Genomic DNA, 16,201 nt, shown 5'->3' on the forward strand with positions numbered 1-16,201 from the left:
TCCAGAACCAGGGGTCACAGTCTAAGGATAAGGGGTAAGCCATTTAGGACAGAGATGAGGAGGAATTACTTCACCCAGAGAGTGGTGAACCTGTGGAATTCTCTACCACACAGGGCAGTTGAGGCCAATTCATTAAATATATTCAAGAAGGAGTTGGATATATTTCTTAAGGCTAAAGGGATCAAGGGGTATGGGGAGAAAGCAGGGACCAGGTACTGAATTTGGATGATCAGCCATGATCTCATTGAATGACGGAGCAGGCTCGAGGGGCCGAATGGCCTTCTCCTGCTCCTATCTTCTATGTTTCTATGTTTCTATGAAGAACGTGAAATCACTCTCAACATCAGGTGGGTGCCTCTGACATGATAGTATAAATACCAGAAGCAGAAAGAAGACGTGTTGTGCTTCAGATGACACAAAAAACAGTTTTGTTGGCCCCAATTTTACCTGCAGGTGGATTCCCAGCTCAGGGCTGAATTAAAATTATATGTAAAGAAGGACCCCGTTGGCTCCGGGTGCGTGTCCTTGCTGCCTGCTCGGGAGGGCAGGTTAAAATTGCAGATGTGGGATCATGGCGGCTTTCGTCTGCCCACCCGCCAGGTTTCTGCTGACCGGGTAAGGTTACAATCGCCCCCTACAATTAACTAAACAGCAAACTTCACGTACTCCTCTTCTAGAGAACCAATCAGAGTTCCTAATCAGCATCTACGGACAATATCTGTATAATTCAAGAACCACAACTGAAATGTTAGCCTATCTTTTGTAAGCTCGAGGAACAGCACCTCATCTTTCCATTAGGCACTGTACAGCCTTCTGGACTTAACATCGAGTTCAACAATTTCAGACCATAATTTCGACCCCTATATTTTTTTTCCCCCCTTGTTTTCTCACACAGTTGATGATTCTACCATCGCCATTCACACCTCGTCTAGAGTCATCTTTTGTTTCTTAACTTGTCCCATTACCATCTCCTTTTGCCTTGCACCATCATCCCTTTTGTCTAACCTCTCCTGCCTTCCAGCCTATCACAGACCTTCCCTTTTGTTCTTTCCTCCCCTCCTCCCTGCCCCTGCTTAAAAATCTCTCATCTCTAACCTTTTCCCGTTCTGACGAAGGGTCCTCGACCCGAAACGTTAACTCTGTTTCTCTCTCCTCCTCTGTGCTGCCTGGCCTGCTGAGTGTTTCCAGCATTTTCTGTTTCTTTTTCAGATTTCCAGCACTTGCAATTTTCTCTTGTTACTTCAACCGCCAGCTAACCTAAGCGGACTGACAGGATCTGTGGCCGACGTCAATAAAGCACATCCAGTCTGTATGAAACATAGAAGATAGGAGCAGGAGTAGGCCATTCGGTCCCTCGAGCCTGCTCCGCCATTTAATGAGATCATGGCTGATCATCCAAACTCAGTACCCTGTCCCTGCTTTCTCCCCATATCCCTTGATCCCTTTAGCCTCAAGAAATATATAACTCCTCCTTGAATATATTTAATGAATTGGCCTCAACTGCCCTGTGTGGCAGAGAATTCCATAGGTTCACCACTCTCTGGGTGAAGAAATTCCTTCTCATCTCAGTCCTAAATGGCTTACCCCTTATCCTTAGACTGTGACCCCTGGTTCTGGACTCCCCCGCCATCGGGAACATCCTTCCTGCATCTAGTCTGTCTAGTCCTGTTAGAATTTTATAAGTTTCAATGAGATCCCCTCTCATTCTTCTAAACTCCAGCGAGTATAAGCCTAATCGACCCAATCTCTCTTCATACGTCATTTCTGCCATCCCAGGTATCAGTCTGGTGAATCTTCGCTGCACTCCCTCCATGGCGAGAACATCCTAGGGGGCTGCAGAGCAGTTTTTAAGTAAACGATTATTGCTCACCAGCAAACGTTAGTTAAGATCTGTAACCACTGGGAGGCACAAGGGAGTAAGGAGTTTAAATTGAAAGTATTTCCCTCCCACGGGCGTTTCCTTCTTTAATTGTGGTACAATTACAGAGGAATAGATTGCACTATGATTTAAATTATTTTTAATCCCATATTTTTAGCTGATAAAATGAGCATCGACTCCATCTGATTCACAAGTGAAATTGATTCAGTTTACACTATTTCAATTTGCAAAACCCAGCTCTTCTCAATTCAAACACAGGGCAACGGAGCAATTGAATCTCTACTTTATTTATTATTAATGTCAAATTAAAGCACATTTTCAAAAGAACAGTATAATTAAAGACAGTGAAGAGTATACAATGCACTAAGAGGCAGTGACTTCAGGGAAAGGTATTCAGAGAACATTTTTGTTTAACTTCAAAAGGCCAAGAGCTTGAAAGCTGGGTCTTATTTTTGTCATGAATGCATCACTTGCGAATGGTGTAATAATGCACTTCAATACAATTGACATACAGGAAACTCTTGATTTACCGGCACCTAAATAACCAGAAATCTCTGTTAACCGGCAAAATTCAGGAGTAGGTTCAGGTAAGTTTTACTTCATATTAGTGGCCATTCCTGGATCTGTGGCCATGTAACCAGGGTTCCTGCACCTGTTGCTATGCAACAGGGACGCCTGGATCTGTGGCCGTGTACGGGGCTCTTGTACCTTTTACTATACCTCTCCGTAATCCGGACTTTTTGATAAACCGGCACCACGCCGGTCCCGTCAGTGCCGGATAAAAAAGAGTTTCCTGTAATTTCTAACCGAATGATAAATAGGTTCTTTGGAACAGAGGAGGCTGAGGGGAGACTTAATTGAGGTGTATAAAATTATGAGGGACCTAGATAGAGTGGACAGGAAGAACCTATTTCCCTTAGCAGAAGGGCCAATAACCAGGGGACACAGATTTAAAGTAATTGGTAGAAGGATTAGAGGGGAGTTGAGGAGAACTTTTTTCACCCAGAGGGTGGTGCGGGTCTGGAACTCTCTGCCTGAAAGGGTGGTCGAGGCAGAAACCCTCATTGCATTTAAAACGTACTTGAATATGCACTTGGTGCTGTAACCTACAGGGCTACGGACCAGGAGTTGGAAAGTGGGATTAGGCTGGATAGCTGTTTCGGACACAATGGGCTGGATTTTCTGAATGGGAAGCTTTTGGAGGCAGGACTGCTGCTTGCTGGGTTTCAGTCCCGCCTCCATCTGTTTCTGGCCAACCAGCAGGAATTTCCCCTGATTGACCTTGTTAAGTCCACCCGGCGGGCTCAGCAGGCCAATTAGGGGGAAGTCAGTGACAGAGCACGTCAACGTCTGACGTGTCATCTGTCAAGAACTTTTGAAAGAAGAAATGTCATCGTTTGACAGCTCTGTGAAGCTGTCAAACACTGACATTCTGTGTAGTTTGATAAGTCCTTGTGTTCAGGACTCATCAAACCTTTCTACTTTGTAGAAATCAGCTGGCTGTTGGAACGGAGGATGCAACAGCCAATCTGTGATCTCCAGAATGGAGATGTTGGGGACTCCGACTCCACAGCGGCTGAAGGCTGTAGGTCGAAACAAAGGTAAGTTAACATATTCTAACACTTTACAGTCAACTCACATACTTACCACTCCACACTTACACCGATCACTCACCTCTACATCGCACTTTCAGACCCCTCCGACCCCCGCAGACCTCCTATTCGCCTCCGACAGCCCGGCGGTGTTCCCTCAGGTCGGGAAGCCTACACTTCAGCACGAAAAATGGGGATAATCCTATTTTCTGCCTGTTAACTACCTGTTAACAGGCAGCTAATAGGCTTTAATCCCTTCCCGCCTCCAAGGAGATGGGACCCGGGGCAGGGCGGCTTCCCACCTCCTGGCAAGAGGGCATGGAGGCTTGTTTGCCACCCGCCCCTAAATTCTGCAGCTTTCCCGGCAGTCCCGCCTCCATACCCACCTCCTCGGGGCTGAGAAAATCCAACCCAATGAGCCAAATGGCCTCCTTCTGTGCCATAAATTTCTATGATTCCCCAAAGCTCTCCCAATGGCCTACAACAACAATATGAATTTATACCGCACCTTCATCATAGAAATACATCCTAAGTTGTTTCAGTGAGAAAGATAGAGGAAGACTGACCATGTGCATTATCCCTCCTTGTCCTCCTCGTCCATTCATCCTCCTCCACCTCTTCTCAGTGGGACAGCCCTCCCTCGGTCCACTCTTACCTATCCAATCATAGCCACAGCATCTCCAGCAATGGCTTCTCTTCCTGCCGCAGCACTGTTACCTCTGGAGTCTCTCAAGAATCTATCCTGCACCCCCTCATGCTGCCCCTTGGCAACATCATCCAAAGATGTGAGATCATATTCCACATGTGCGCTGACGGCACCCAGCTCTACATCTCCAGCACCTCTCCGGGCCCCTCCACTGCCTCTGTGTTGTCAGACTGCGAGAAGATATATACAAGCTGAAGTTACAGAACTGCACAGACATTTCTATCAAGTACAAACATAATAAAACCTGAAGTGTGGTTCTTTTCTTGGATGGCCACAATTTCCTCCGGGTAAACAGTAGTAAGACTGAAACCATTGCTTTCAGCCCCCATCACAAACTCTATCCTTGTCAACGATTCCATTCTCCTCCCGGGCCACTGTCTCAGATTGGGCCAGACTGTTTGTAACCTCGGCATGCTATTTGACCCAGCGCTGAGCTTTGGGCCCCATAACCTCTCCATCACAAAGGCTACCTGCTTCCACCTCCCAACTTCCATCACCCAACTCCACCCCACCTCAACCTTCCTGCATGCCTTAGTCGCCTTCAAACTCATTCCAAAGTTCTCCTGACTGACTTCCCATCCTCCATGCACTGTAAGCTTCAACTCATCCCAAACTCTGCTGCCCATATCCTATCCCACACCAATTCTTGTTCACCCATCACTGCTGTCCTTGCTGATCTACATTGGCTCTTGGTCATTCAACGACCTCCAACTTGAAATTCTCATCCCCGTGTTTAAATCCCTTCATGGCTTGCTCCTCCCCAACTCTCTAATCTTCTCCATCACTACAACCCACCCCCAAACTCTCTAATCTTCTGCATCACTACAACCCACCCCCAAACTCTCTAATCTTCTCCATCGCTACAACCCACCCCAAACTCTCTAATCTCCTCCATTGCTACAACCCACCCCCAAACTCTCTATTCCTCTGAATCAAGTTTCTTGTGCATCCCGCCCATTGGCGGCCGTGACTTCAGCTGTCTAGGCCCCATGCGCTGGAACACCTCCGTCTCTCCACCTGCTTCTCTTCCTTTAATAACTTCAATAAAACCCAACTCTTTGGCCAAGATCCTATCCTAATATCTCTTTCTTTGATTCAGTGTCCATATTTATCTGATTGTATCTCTTTGAAGCGCCTTGAGATGTTTTTCTACATTAAAGACGCTATGTAAAGCAAGTGGTTGTTGATAGGAACTGTTTCCAAGCCTTTGTGGGGGAGTTAAGATGGGTGACAGAAAGTTTGAACAGAGAGATGGGTTTTCAAGAGATTTTTAAAAGGTTAATAGAGAAGTAGAGGAGGAAGGGGTTTAGGGAGGAAGATTAAGGTGAAGGAAGATAGCAGAGATTATGGCCATAATCTCAGTCCTCTAAAACAGGCAAATTGTACCATGGAATTGGAGAGTAGCCAATGCAACACATTTGTTCAAAAAGGGAGAAAAAGTTAAAGATATTCCAGTGTATCATTAGTTAGTCCAATGTCAGTTCTTGGCAGCCCTCTCTTGGTCCACTCTTACCTATCCAATCATAGCCACAGCATCTCCAGCAATGGCTTCCTTTCCTGCCATAACACTGTTACTCTGGAATCTCCCAAGAATCTATCCTTCACCCCGTCCTCTATATGCTGCCCCTTGGCAACATCACCCAAAGATATGAGATCATATTCCACATGTATTTGAATCTGTAACTCTAGAGAAAATTAGTGAACATTTAGAAATGTGTGGGTTAGTCAAGGACCGCCAGCATGAATTTGCTAAATGCGTGTTTGACAAACAATAGAATTTTTGAATAAGTGACCAATTGGGCAGACAAAAAGAATCCAGTAGATGTAGTGTGACGTAAGAAAACTACTAGGCACTTGGTCTAAGCATTAAACAAAGCTTTAATCAACTGTTTTACAACATGGAGGTCTAGTTGTGCCCTTCACTAGTTCCTGTTAAGAATGTCCTGTGCAAGCTGGGCCCGTGCCCAAGTATTTATACTCTCCCTGGACAGCGCCACCCATAGGCCGCTAAGTATTATTTCATAAGTCTTTCTTTCATGAATGACTGATTCATGTCATAGTGCATATGGATTTTCAGTTGGCACTTAATAAGGTGTCTCACAAGAGGCTTTGGTTGGAAAATTTCACACGTATGGTATACGATAAAATGAATAGAATAGCATGGATGGAAAGTGATTGATGAACAGGAAACAAAGAGTTAGGGTAAATGGGTGTAGCTCTGATTGGGGAAGAGTTGGAAGTGGTGTGTCCCGGGGTCAGTGTGATGTCCATTTTTTGTTCTTGGTATATATAGATGATTTAGACTTGGGCACAGGGAGATCAAAACTGGCTGATAACACAAAGATAGGGGGTTTGGCAATCAGCAAGGAAGAGCGTAAAAGACGTCAGGAAGGCACAGACAGGTTAGTGGAATGGGCAGACAGATGGAAGGTACAATTTAATCTGGATATAAGCACATTTTGGTACAAAAATGTAGGAAATGGGGTTGGAGAAATCAAGAGTCGAGGTGACAAAAGAATGGGTAAAGGTTTCAGCGGGGGAAATAGAGGTGGCGATGGACCTAGTAGGTAAAAGGTACTAAACCATACAGGTTTAAAGATTCAATCCCTAGTCTATGCTGAGGGAGCTGATCTCAGTTGGGATACTAAAATTGAATTTAGCGATCCTGGACCAGGTAGAAGATTTCATCGACCCGAAATGTTAACTCTGTTTCTCTCTTCACAGATGCTGCCTGGCCTGCTGAGTATTTCCAGCATTTTCTGTTTTTATTTCAGATTTCCAGCATCTGCAGTATTTTCTTTTTGTAGAAGGTTTCTGCTCCTGACTGAGATCCAGTAACCCCTGTCCATGCGCAGATGTCAAATGAGAACAAGATTAGGCTCAACCTTGATGCCCTCAACTGGAGATTCAGTTCCAAGAGTGTTGGCAGCTTTCCCTACTTCACCCCACTGGCCATACTTTATACCTGAGCTCAGAAGGTGAGTGCCAGCAGATGATTCAACCATCGAGGGTGTGACAACTGAGCCGGATTCTGTTCTTACACAGCATCCATGCACATACAGCATCAAAGAGGAAGCCCCCTCACCTCCCTATAGACCAGGAACACTAGGGCCATTTGCTCCCCCAACTGAGAACAGGTAATGGTAGTGACCAGTATTTGACCTTAGTAGGCTATGTAGGAAATCTACGTTTTTTATTGACATTTCAGAGACATATTTTACCATCCTGTTGTTGGGAAAGAATAGAACAGGGTAAATTTTACAAGGCTCCTCTGGTGATACATTCAGTCCCATTCGCAACTCCTCAGATAATGAAGCAGTCCATGCTTGCATGCAGCAAGACTGGGCCGACATTCAGGCTTGGGCTGATAAGTGGCAAGTAACATTTGCGCCACACAAGTGCCAGGCAATGATTATCTCCACTGCCCCTTGACATTCAACAGCATTACCATTGCCGAATCCCCCACCATCAACATCTTGGGGGAAACCATTGACCAAAAACTTAACTGGACCAGCCACATAAATACTGTGGCAACAAGGGCAGGTCAGAGGCTAGGTATTCTGCGGCGAGTGTCTCACCTCCTGACTCCCCAAAGCCTTTTCACCAACTACAAGGCACAAGTAAGGAGTGTGATGAAATACTCTCCACTTGCCTGGATGAGTGCGGCTCCAACAACACTCAAGAAGCTCGACACCATCCAGGAGAAAGCAACCCGCTTGATCGGCACCCCATCCACCACCTTAAACATTCACTCCATCCACCACCTTAAATAATGCCGTTTCCTCATCGTCGCTGGGTCAAAATCCTGGAACTCCCTCCCTAACAGCACTGTGGGAGCACCTCCACCACACGGACTGCAGCGGTTCAAGAAGGCGGCTCACCACCACCTTCTCAAGGGCAACTAGGGATGGGCAATAAATGCTGGCCTTGCCAGTGACGCCTGTTGAGTCTGTATGTCCCAGTTATGTTTAGGATCAATCACTGGACACAGACAACAAGAATAACTTTTAACAGGTCTTTACTAGTCGAAGGTCAGGGCTGAACTGCCCAGCAAATCCTTGCACAATACTTATATACCGGTGTGGTCACCACCGGTATTACAGTATTACAGTATACAGCAGCCAAGAGAAAGTAGTACATCTCTTAAGGTAGTTCTCTTAAGGTGGAACAGGTTACATACACCACAATCCTCCCTTTTTAGCTTAACAGTTATATCCCCATTTAACATAACATAATAACATATATATATATGCAACTTCATGCAAAACAGTTCAAAGATTCAGTCTCTGAGGAGGCCTCCTGATTCGAGTTGGATAACGCCTTTCAGGGGTCTCTGATTCTCGTTGATGGGGTGACTCATCTAGTTGGTCTCTTATGGATTGGACATCATCATCAGGTACATTCACTTCTGAGGTAGATGCTTCAGGTTCACTAACTTCTTTCACGGTTGTCTCTGCCGTAACCATGGGTTCGATCCTTGTTCTCGATTCTACCAGTTGGTCAGCATGACGCCGTATTACATTTTCACCAATATCTACCGTGTACATCAGGGGTCCTTGTCTGGCCCGAATTGTTCCAGATTGCCATTTCTCGTTTTTATACTCCCGGGCTAACACTGGTTGTCCTATTTCGAAGCTCCGAGTGGTCTTGTTATTTATATGCTGGAACTGTTTGTTTTCAACTTCCCTCCGCACATTTGGTTTTAACAAGTCCAACCTGGGCCGCAACCTCCTGATATAGAACATCATGGCAGGACTTTGGTTTGTCACTGCATGAGTGGTGTTTCGATATGCCAGTAGGAATTTGTCCACCTTGTGTTGTAGTGGAATCTGATCTTCGCTCATGGCCTTTATTGCTTTTTTAAACGTTTGTACAAATCTCTCGGCCAACCCGTTTGTAGCCGGATGATATGGGGCAGAGGTATAATGTTTCACCCCATTCTTCTTCATGAATTTCTGGAATTCATCTGACATGAACTGCGGTCCGTTGTCTGAACATATTTGTTCTGGCAATCCATTTCTCGCAAATATCGTTCTTAACACCGCGATCGTCTTTTCCGAGGTAGTGGTAGTCATCTTAATCACTTCTGGCCATTTAGAATGTGCGTCCACCGCAATTAAAAACATGGAGTCCATGAAAGGACCAGCAAAGTCAATATGTACACGTTGCCATGGGGTTGAAGGCCATTCCCATGGATGCAGCGGTGCAATCGGAGGTGCATTTTGCGCTTTTTGGCACCCTGAGCAGCTTTTCGTCAGCTCCTCTATCTGTTGGTCGATACCCGGCCACCACACATAAGCCCTAGCAAGGCTTTTCATCTTGACTCCCCCCAGATGACCTTCATGCAGTTCCTTTAGAACTCTCTCTCTTAACTTAGGAGGAATAATCACCCTTGTTCCATACATCAATGTTCCTTGACAGACGGACAGCTGTTCTCGTCTTGCTGAGAATGCCGGTAACAGTGGATCACCATGTGCTGGCCATCCCTTCACTGTCACTTCGTAGACCCTGGACAGTGTCGGGTCATTCCTGGTTTCTCTTTCAATACTTGCATTGGTGACTGGTAAACATTCGATGATGGTCGAGTGAAATAACTCAACAGGGTCAACCGTCGGTGCCTCCTCCTCTGTAGGTAGTGGCAGGCGCGACAGCCCATCAGCATTACCATGCTGCTTTGTACCTTTGAATTCTATCTGATATTGATGTGCCCCTAGGAAAAGGGACCATCTCTGGAGTCTCTGTGCTGTCATCACTGAAACACCCTTCTTAGGGTTAAAAATGGATACCAACGGCTGGTGGTCTGTCAGAAGCGTAAACTTTTGGCCCTGCAGGTAATGATTAAACTTCTTTACTCCCCACACAAGGCTGAGAGCCTCCCTATCTATCTGAGCATAGTTGCGCTCAGCGGAGGTCAATGATCTGGATGCGAACGCAACTGACCTCTCCTGGCCATTTGGCAACTTGTGTGAGAGTACTGCCCCAATACCATATGGAGAAGCATCACAAGCCAAACGAATAGGCAGCGTTGGGTTGAAGTGAGCCAACACTGCCTCTGAGGTGATCAATGCCTTGCTTTCGCGAAAGGCCCTCTTACAGTCCTCGCTCCACTTCCATGGTACTCCCTGCTGCAAAAGAGCGTTCAGCGGGTGCAGCACCGTGGATAAATTTGGCAGAAACTTATGGTAATAGTTAATCAACCCTAGAAACGACCTCAATTGGGATACATTATCCGGAGCGGGAGCCTTCACAACAGCTTCGATCTTGTCAGGAGACTTATGAAGCCCCTCCTGGTCAATGACATGACCACAGTACGAGATCCGCTTCTGAAAGAATTCACATTTCTGGCGATTAACTCGAAGACCATATTCTTTCAATCTGGTGAGCACCAGTTCCAAGTTTGCAAGGTGTTCCTCGTCATCATCTCCTGTAATCAGAATATCGTCCAGGTAACATTGTGTACCTGGAATTCCCTGTAATACCTGCTCCATGGCCCTCTGCCAAATTGCTGGAGCCGATGCCACTCCAAAAACCAGTCTATTATACCGGTACAAGCCTCTATGCGTGTTGATCGTGAGATACTGGCGTGACTCTTCCTCAACTTCCATCTGTAAGAACGCCTGCACCAGGTCTATCTTGGTGAAGTGTTTCCCACCAGACAACGAAGCGAAGATATCCTCAATCCGTGGAAGCGGATACTGCACCGTGTGAAGCACCGGATTAACAGTGATCTTGAAATCTCCACAGATGCGAACCTTCCCCGGTTCCCCCGGCTTGTTGCTCGATGAACGCTTCATGACTGGGACAATGGGCGTGGCCCACTCACTCCAGTCTACCTTAGACAGTACTCCTGAACGTTCTAGCCCTTCCAGCTCAGCTTCCACAGCAGGTCGTATTGCATAAGGTACCGGTCTGGCTTTGAAAAATTTCAGGTTTGCATGTTCTTCAACCTTGATGTTTGCCGTAATTCCTCTCAGTGTTCCCAGTCCCTGTTGGAACACCTCTTTAGCATCGTCCAACATTCTGGACAATCGTTTAGGTTTGACATCTTTTGTACCGGAATCTACCGTTAGCGCTTTTAAGGAATGCCAGTCCATATTTATTTTCCTAATCCACTCCCATCCCAGTAGTGGTGGACCTCCCTCAGGTAGCACATATAAGTCCATTCCTCGGCTTTCTTTGCCCTTGTGGACCACCTTTACCTCTATCTTCCCGATGGGGTATACTCTTTGCCCCGTGTATGTTTTCAATACAATCTCCGTATCCCGTAGGGGAATATCCTTTTGTAATCTTTCTTATTCATGACCGTCAATGCCGATCCAGTGTCCAATTCCATCTTCACTTGGACTCCTGCTATCTGAAGTGTGACCCAAATTGTTTGGAGGTCTGCTTCCTTACCAACATTGTGTACTCTTAGACTACCCAGTTCATTACTGCTGGAGTCTGAATCTGACTTCTGTTCGTTCGAACTGTTCTCTGTCACCTTGTGTACCTTTTGTACTTTTCCTGCGGTGACTTTTTGTTGCTGGTCTTCTTTCCTGACCGGCATACTTTAGCTATGTGACCAAGCCTGCCACATTTTCTGCATTCCTGATTTTTGAACCAGCACTGGTTCTGATCGTGCGTTGTCTTTCCACAACGATAACATTTTACTGTACGCAAGACCATTTGATTGGTGCAGAGTTCCGGTGACCGTAGCTGCATTTCCACAGTGCCTCTCGCTGCGGCTTCTTGCGATGCTGCAATAGTGACAGCTTTATCAAGCGTAAGATCATTCTCTTCAAGCAGTCGCTTTTGTGTTCCTTCTTTTAACAATCCACACACAAATTTATCTCTCAGCGCATCTGCTAGCCCTGTTCCAAACTGACAGTACTTCGATAGCTTACGTAGTTCAATTAAAAATTCAGCGTTGCTTTCGTCTTTCAACTGCGTTCTTCTGTAAAATTTAAATCGTTCCGCTATCATCAGCGGCGTGGGGTTTAAATGATTTTTCAGGACAGTAACAATATTCGCGAAGGTCTGATCCGCCGGTTTATTTGGTGATAGAAGGTGCTTCAATAGCCCGTATGTCTTCGCCCCCATTGAGCTTAATAAGGTTAATGCTTTCTCATCATCTGGTACCTTATTTGCTTTACAATAAACTTCCATGCGTTCTACATACGTGGTCCAATCTTCGATATCACTATCAAAGGTATTAATGCTCCCATGTTTAGGCATCCTTGCAAGTTTTTAAATTTTTTTTCTTTTTCTCAAAATGGCGGCTTCCCGCGCTTGTCTTCTTCCCCCGCCTACTAAAATGGCGGCTTCCCGCGCTTGGCGGTCTTTCCCGCACTCGTCTTCTTCCCCCGCCGACTACAATGGCGGATTCCCGCGTTTGCCTTCTTCCCCCGCTGGCTGCAATGGCGATTGCCTTGCTGCTGCCATTCTCGCCTCCCCAGCGGTTCTCACTCCCCGACGCTGCTTTGCCTTGCAGCCCCGCTTGCAGCCCGGTCCTTTACACCGGCTGCGTTTGAATTCTCTGCGGCTCTCGTGCCTTAAGCTTCTCAACTCCCCGACGCTGCTTTGCCTCGCAGCCCCGCTCGCAGCCCGGTCCTGTACACCGGCTGCGTTTGAGTTCTCCGCGGCTCTCGAGCCTTAAGCTGCCCCAGTCGCTGCGCCTCTCGGCCTCGATTGCAGCCCGGCCCTTTCTACCAGCCGTGGTCGAGCTCTCCGCCCTTATTCCTCCGTTTTCCCTCCCCTACTCCACAGTCAACGCGGCCGACTTTCTGCTCGTGTCGCTGATCGGCTTACCCACCACCGTGGTAGAAGGGATGATCACTGCCTGTCGCTGATGGAGGGCTTCGTGGTCAGAATTCTTTTTCTTTTTAACCCGGGTTCTCGATGCCTCCCGTGCGATGGTGCTCAGCAGGATGATGAGGGCGGATGCCTCTTCTCGATGCCCATTTTGAGGACGAAGCTGCCTTGGATGTAAATTTGCCGCAGGGTAAGATCGGACTCGTCGCCACTGTTGAGTCTGTATGTCCCAGTTATGTTTAGGATCAATCACTGGACACAGACAACAAGAATAACTTTTAACAGGTCTTTACTATTCGAAGGTCAGGGCTGAACTGCCCAGCAAATCCTTGCACAACACTTATATACCGGTGTGGTCACCACCGGTATTACAGTATTACAGTATACAGCAGCCAAGAGAAAGTAGTACATCTCTTAAGGTAGTTCTCTTAAGGTGGAACAGGTTACATACACCACAACGCCCACATCCCATAAACGAATAAAAACAAATACATGTATACATGCGTCGTTTTTGGAGCCTGTAGGAGGCCATACTGCCACAAAATAAACCTCACACTGAATTATAAAGGAAGACTTGCATTTCTATAGCGCCTTTCACGACCTCCGGACGTCCCAAAGCGCTTAACAGCCAATTAAGTATTTTTGAAGTGTAGTCACTGTTGTAATGTGGGAAACGCAGCAACCAATTTGTGCATAGCAAGCTCCCACAAACAGCAATGTGATAATGACCAGATCATCTGTTTTTGTTATGTTGGTTGAGCGATAAACATTGGCCACAGGACACCGGGAATAACTCCCTGCTCTTCTTCCAAATAGTGCCATGGGAGCTTTTACATCCACCCGAGAGAGCAGACGGGGCCTCGGTTTAATATCTCATCCAAAAGACAGCAACTCTGACAGTGCAGCACTCCCTCAGCACTGCACCGGAGTGTCAGCCTAGATTTTTGTGCTTATGTCTCTGGAGTGGGACTTAAACCCACAACCATTCTGCCTTAGACGTGGGAGTGTTACTCACTGAGCCACCGACTGACACTATGTAACTTAAGATGGGCCTCCATCCTCACCTACACCCCATCCATATAAGAGGGGCAAATGACAGGGAAATGGGCTCAACCTGCTTTGGAGCAATTGCTAACGCAATGTTGCTGATGTTTCACCGAACTTCCCAAGTCTAATTATTTTTTGGCTGTCAGCATTTTTTTTTTACTTCTGCTTTGAATATCTCGCACACTTTGTCTTCCCTGTCAATTTCTGCCTTTTTGCCAAAGCTGTCAGCCTGCTAGCCAACGTTTCCCTGAAGTCTGGCCAGACTGCTGTAGCATTACAAGCTGCTGCTTGCAGTGTTGGGAGACGGGGGAGTCCATTGTGTGGCTGTTTCCATAGCGCTGCATGAATTGGGTGAGAAGGACCGATTCATAATGACCTCCGCCCACCCCCCCCCCCCCCCCCGCAATCCCACCCCTGCTACAGAGTCAGTCAGGCAGTGCACTTCTCACAAGCGTCCAATGTAACCTCAGTTGAACCTGGCCACGTTTCCAAGCTCAGCTATCTTGAATATCCGTGGCAGATGCAGGATGGAATTGTGCCCCAAAGCTGGCACTCATTCCAAATCAGGAAGTTAAAGGCCAGTAGCAGCACAAATTCAAATTGGTACTTTGGCCTGCTGGCTTCAATCCCAAACTACAGCCCTGCTGCACTGAACACTACCTGGCTGAGGCAAGAGGAGGTTTGCGGATCCTCCACTCTGTAAGGGCAGCTGCGAAACTCCATACCCAGTCCATGTACAGTCTTCGGGGCAAGTGTCCGACCAGTGCAATCCCTGGAAACTGACTTAGGAGTCTCTATCCCCTTTGCCTCTCACTAATGCCCCAGGAACTGGTTGCATGTTGGTGCATTAGACAGGGGAAAATCGGCACAAATCTTCAGGTGGTGTATTTGTTGCCATCAACACCCAAGGACCCACGGTTTCAAGCCATACCACTTGTACCTGAGTTTGTCAGAAGAGACCAGTTTGCGCCAACACTACTTCACTGAAGAAATAAAAGAAACATAGAAACATAGAAGACAGGGGCAGGAGTAGGCCATTCAGCCCCTCGAGCCTGCTCCGCCATTCAATGCGATCATGGCTGATCATCCAAATTCAGTACCCTGTTCCTGCTTTCTCCCCATATCCCTTGATCCCTTTAGCCTTAAGAAATATATCTAACTCCTTCTTGAATATATTTAATGAATTGGCCTCTACTGCCTTCTGTGGTAGAGAATTCCACAGGTTCACCACTCTCTGGGTGAAGAAATTCCTCCTCATCTCAGTCCTAAATGGCTTACCCCTTATCATTAGACTGTGACCCCTGAAAGGAAGGAAGGAAAGTCTTGCATTTATATAGCACCTTTCACGGCCTCAGGACGTCCCAAAGGGCTTTACAGCTAACTTTTCTTTTGAACTGCAGTCACTGTTGTAATGTAGGAAATGCAGCAGCCAATTTGCGCACAGCAAGCTCCCACAAACAGCAATGTGATAATGACCAGCTAATCTGTTTTTTTAGTGATGTTGATTGAGGGATAAATATTGGTCCAGGACACTAGGGATAACTCCCCTGCTCTTGGTCGATATAGAGCCATGGGATCTTTTACATCCACCTGAGAGAGCAGACGGGGCCTCGGTTTAACGTCTCATCCGAAAGACGGCACCTCCGACAGTGCAGCACTCCCTCAGCACTGCACTGGGAGTGTCAGCCTGGATTTTTGTGCTCAAGTCTCCTGGAGTGAGACTTGAACCCACAATCCAGAGGCAAGAGAGCTACCCACTGTGCCACGGCTGACCAAGGCAGTTACCAAGGTATGCCATTTGCTGTGAGATGATTTTTTTAGACAGCTTCAAGCACTGGGGCAGCTCTTTCAGTGAGCGTGAAGGAATAAGGGGTAGAGACTCCTACGTCATTTTCCAGAGCTCTCCTAATTGTACACATGATGCTGAGACTCTGCTGCTCCCTTTAGCCTCTCCAGCAGAATAATTGCAGATAACTCCTCTTTTTAAGAGCAAGCAGCAGCCCTTTAACACCTGCTGGCCAGGCCCATCCTGCAACTTGCAGCCAACCAGCTTTCACGCTAAACTTCCTGTGCACAATTTGCATGTGCAGAGAGCTGATTGAAGTGAAGGACAGGGTCTTGCCTTGCAACATTCAGTGAAGCCAGCACCCCAGGCAAGCAGAGTGCAAAATTAGGGCTTATATACCA

The sequence above is a fragment of the Somniosus microcephalus genome, chromosome 20, assembly GCF_052327205.1.
Source record: "Somniosus microcephalus isolate GS21.2 chromosome 20, FLI_Smic_1.0, whole genome shotgun sequence".
NCBI classification, from domain to species: Eukaryota; Metazoa; Chordata; class Chondrichthyes; order Squaliformes; family Somniosidae; genus Somniosus; species Somniosus microcephalus.